A 5,438-nucleotide genomic window follows, 5' to 3' on the forward strand; every position below is an offset into this window, starting at 1 on the left:
GACCTATCTTAAAAACTAAAAGACTAGTCTATATATACATATGGAGACTAGAATAGTATAAAATGGCAAGTGCTCACCCCCATCTCTGAATCAGACTGCTCCAAGCTCGAATCAATACTGGTCGAGGGTGGTCGAACCTGCATCATGAAAATAGATGCAGAGTGTAGTATGAGTACCAAAAACATAGGTACCTAGTAGGCATTATAGGCCGACTGAGTTTAAAAGGTAAAAGAAATATGTAAGAAGAAATAGAACAGAATAAGGTCAAGTGCAAAATTCTAAAATAACAATTAGAAGTTGCATATTATCCCTTTCCTGCAATTGTAAAGAAGTGCACACGAGTGTAGAAAGAACTAACTAAAATAATCTATGGCTAAAATACACCTAACTAGGACCCCATAAGCCCTGAAGGTACACTCATGCGCAAGGTTGAATTAAAACCCGATCAGACCCTTATAAGCTCGATGATTAGACAGAATCACTATAACTACTGAGAACTAAATCTAGAAGAATCTGATAGTACAGAGGCCGAACCTCTAACCAGATGCTGATCAGAAGTATCCAGGTAACTACAAGGGCGTAGCGAGCACAGAACAGAGGAAATGCACATGGGTCTCCTTGAAGAATCAAGTATCAAGTAACTGAGGCCAAACCTCTGACCGAATGCTTTTTATAACGATCCGTATCTTTGAGGTCGGAGCTTAAATTCAGATGCCCGAAAAAGGTGCCCAATATAGCTACTGCAAGTACTCCAAGAGATCAATAGTTGCCAAACTCCATAGATCTCCGTCCACACTTACTCAATCAATACAACCACTTGAACTGCACCCAAACCAATCTTGAATTACAGAATAGAACTCGATTTCACCATCGAAACTCCTAAAGCAATAAAATTGGGAGATAAGGAAAGAATGTCATTTGAAGCAAGCGCACCACCTATCTAAGGATCAAACTATCAGACTCAAGTCTGCTACACCAATCAACAAGGATCTTAAGCCATTCAAAAGAATGTCAGAGCACAACTAAGGCCTATCGGGTCTGAATCATACATTTCTAAGGCAAGCGCTACTCAAACCTAGACTAAGGCCAAACATGCTCCAAATAGACAATAAAACATGCATACAAATACACCATAAGTCATAGATGATCATCAAGGCAAGTAGCATGATCACAAGTACCCATTAATTCTCCAAAAAAGGCCTAAAACATGATTTCTAAATGTCTAAGCATGATTCAATACTACCCGATCCCAAAATTGAACTAATCAACATGTAATTACATTAAGCTCAATCTAAAAAGGGGGAAACCATAATTTACTGGTAGGCCGATCATACGTGCTCCAAAATCACTAAACCAAAGCTTTCCCTCTTTCTAACGGCCTCTAAAAGATATCACGCTATCAAAATTAGGTACATAACGTTAAAATAGTCGTCTTGACATTAAGATTACTAAATTAAGAGACATACCAATTTTGGAGTCAAAACTGAGATTGTGGGACCCACTCTGGTAATTCCAGAATAGACTCTGTGAAAAGGTCCTAAATACCACCCCCAAACTTGTGTTCCAAAATGGAATACAATTTGGGGCTCAGAACAACGGGAAATCAAACATGCAATCAAAATACTAACTAAGCTAAAGAACACAACAATGGTAGTAGGTTAAGCTTGAATTTAGCTCAATTGAAAGTTCCCCAACCCTTTACAATCACCCTAGTGAATACTCCTAATAATTTTCCACAATTTAGCATGTGCACCCAATTCCGAGCTAAAATAAGAGATATATAATATTTGAACTAAGGAAAATAAATAGAATTTCAGGCCTTAAAATGACCCTCAGGTGTCATAAAAGAAGCCCCGAAGGTTACTTAAGTGACCCTCATTAAAAAAGTGGGCTTCACTTTAGCAACACCAGGTCGCTTAAGCGACCGGTCGCTTAAGCGACCAGTCGCTTTAGTAACCCCCGCAAATAGTGTCCTCTTTAGAAACTCTTTTGTCACTTTAGCAACTAGGGGTCGCTTTAGCAATGTCACCAGATACAGCTGGTGCAAATAAGCTTTGACATTGCCTAAGTCTCTGATGGGGTACTCGAAACTAGTTTAAAACCCTATGCGCACAAACAATATATGTTACCCCATAAAACTCATCGTTACGAACTCAATGACGTATTCGAAATTCCCATACAAGGTCATTTTAACAAAAAGTAGGTACCACACCCAAGTATCATTTTAAGCCAAATTCCACAATGAGCCTTGGTAATAGATCAAAAGCCTCAAGAAGCGAACGAAGGGTCATTTTAGACTAAACTCGATATTTTGAAACAAACCGCAATGATAGAATTTTCATTCGAGCATCTTTTTCAAGAATGTTGACCAAAGTCAATCTTAGGCTAAAGCACCAAATAACCTCAAACTCATATTGATTGCGTTGATACTCATGTCGAACATCCTACTAGCTTGATTTAACCATTCCAAAGTTGATGGGATTGATAGAATTTTTTTTTGAAGTTCTTTACCTAAACTAATGACCGAAATCAACTTTTCAAGTTAGTAAAGCTCCAAAATAAGGAAATGGGCCTAAAACCCCAATGAACAATCAGGAAACCAAACAGTCAATGCCAGTAAGTCATAAATGACTTGGAGTCGCTATAGGAATGTTCTAAATGACAAAAAGGAGGCATGAAGGAAAATAATAACCTAGAGGGTCATTACAGCTCTGACACCAAGTTTGTCACGACCTGAGTCTATACCCTAGTCATGACATGGTACTTGGAACCATGAGTGTTCCCAAGCTAACCCTTCGCATAACACATAAAATCATATTATAAGAAAACTAAGCGGAATTTGGAATATATATGATCTTAGGTACATTTATGCACCCAATAGCCAATATAACCCATGTCTATAGTTAATTTTGAGAACGAATTCTTAAATTTTAGTGCATTTTTAGAGTATTTGTGAGTTAACGTGATTAAACACTTTTAGGTCTAAACAAAGAGAGGAGGACCTTAAAAAAGGATATTGTGATAAAAGTGGAGCTTGAGGATGTTAGGAAAGCAAGTGAAGAAAATATATTATTTTGAAGCATCTCCGCATTGCACACTTTGCTTCAAGGATTAATACTTGGAATTGGAATTAATTATTTGGCGAGGCAGACGAGTTCGTGCCAGGTCTGCGATGCGGACCTCGTTGATGCTAGAAGGGATTTCACTAAGAAGAGAAAAATGAGAAATTCTATAGTGCAAAAACAAGTCTAAGTCACGGACTTCACTGTAGTTAATTCATCCTCACACTTTTTCAAAGGCTATAAATAGCACACTGTATCTTTTATCAAACATTCAGTTTTTATCCGAAGTTTGGACGAATGGAAGTGAAGGAAGAACTTCTCTTGGATTACATTTCTCCTTCTCTTTCATTTTAGTCTACTTTTTATTGTCATCAATTATTTCTATGATTGTAATCAAGAATATGAGTAGCTAAATACCCTTATTCTAGGGTTGTGGCCACAAGAGTATGGTTTGATATGATTTGATTTGGTTGAAAATGTCCATGATGGTAATATCAATTCTTGCTTATACTATTTTAATTCTTGATCACCATGAAAATATATTTGTTGTCTACCTGAAACTCGAAAAATATATAGGAGATAGAACACTAGAATATAAGAAATATGTTTGTTCTAGAATTGCCTAGGATAATTCGTCTATAGGATGCCCATGACACATATCTATGCACTATGTTTGATTACTAGATAGAATGATATGATTAATGCATCTTTGTGGGTTCATGTTTATCCCTACTTAATGATGTAGTAAGGCTGTCAATAAAGGTAGGTAATTAGAAGTCAAAATACCATGATGGTAATATCAATCCTGTGAATCAGTAATTAAAAGACCCATGGGATACCAAGGTAAGGAATATTAGGCCTGGAATCTCTAAGTGCTATAACCCTGGAATTCTTTCTAAATTTTATTAAACTTTAGTAATTATCAAATAACTTTTACTATTATTTTGCATAGGTTAGAATTAGACATAAAAACACTCAACTCTTTGCAACAAGCATGAGTAATTTAGTACTTTGAGAAGCTAGCAAGTGCCTAAATAAATTCCTTTAGGTTTGATTATTTGGCTCTAAAAAGAGCCACTTTACTACTTGTGAGACTGCGTATACTTGCGTGTGCTATGGTAGCAATAAGTTTTTGGTGCCATTTTTAGGGACTCTAAATTTGGCAATCATTTCTTTTCAAAGTTTCTTAGTTATTTGGGTTAGTGTTAACAACTTGATCTTAGTTGTGATTTCTTGCAGATATCCTTAAACAGGCATACTGGAAAGTAGTGGAGACATTGTAGAGCTGCTAGATGAGCTTGAGAGATTCTTACATCAACAAAGGAGGAGAGCGGCTACTCAATATCTATTACCATAAGTCAATATGTAGAATAATCAAGAATTGCCCGTAGAGGTCCAAGCAAATATAGCACCAAGAACTATTAGTGATGTGGAAATCCCTTAAACTACAAATGTTACCAACAGCATTCAAAAACTGCCTGCTGGAGGTAGATTCGAACTAAAGTAAAATATGGTGCAACTCTTGCACACTAATAGTCAGTTCACTGGATTTCCACATGAGCATCCACAAGTTCACTTTGCAGAATTTCTTGGAGATCAGTGATACCTATGCACCAACTAGAGTGTCGTCGGACTATGTAAGACTAACCTTATTTCCATTTTCTCTTTAGGGAGAAGCAAGGAGGTGGCTGAAGATGAACCCATCAAACTCTCTTGGGATGCTTTGGCCCACAAGTTTCTGATTAGATTATTCCCGTCAAAAAAGACAGCTAAGCTAAGGAGTGAAATCTTGAGTTTTAAATAGAAGGTTGGAGATAATTTGTACCAAGCCTGGGACAGGTTTAAATCTTTTCTTATTAGTTGTCCTCGCCATCATCAAGCTAATAAGGTGTTGGTTCATACCTTCATTGAAGGGTTGCAACCCAACACCAAAATTCTTCTTGACTCTATTGTAGGTGGACAGGCTCTGGAGAAGACTTATGATGAGCTTTTTGCACTGCTAAATCGCATGTCTCAGGGAAATCCTGAGTGGAATAGAGGGAGCTCTAGACTTGTAGTAACAAAAATAGGTAGGTATGCTTAAAGTTGATGATGTGACAGCCTTAATAGCTCAAATTGAAGTAATGCAGAAGATGATGTCTACACACTTCAACAACTTGGCATTGAGGAAGCAATAGGCACCGATTAATGTAGTACAGTAGGATACAACATGGTCTGAGGTATGTGATAGCAGTGAGCATATGCCTGAATATTATGGAGCTAATTCAGAATTGGTAAATTTTGTAGGTGATGCACAAAGGAATGGAGGCCAGAAAAAATATTGTAACACTTATAACTCCAATTGGAGGAACCACCCAAACTTCTCTTGGGGTGGAA

General features: G+C 37.2%; 1 non-coding gene across 1 annotated transcript; it reads right to left on the reverse strand.

The window, feature by feature from the left end:
* Positions 1-4,833: 4,833 nt before the first annotated feature.
* On the reverse strand, positions 4,834-4,940 carry LOC129898080 (small nucleolar RNA R71). Its single transcript, XR_008768997.1, has one exon. It is a non-coding gene; the product is annotated as a small nucleolar RNA R71 (small nucleolar RNA).
* Positions 4,941-5,438: the final 498 nt, after the last annotated feature.

The sequence above is a fragment of the Solanum dulcamara genome, chromosome 7, assembly GCF_947179165.1.
Source record: "Solanum dulcamara chromosome 7, daSolDulc1.2, whole genome shotgun sequence".
Lineage (NCBI taxonomy): Eukaryota > Viridiplantae > Streptophyta > Magnoliopsida > Solanales > Solanaceae > Solanum > Solanum dulcamara.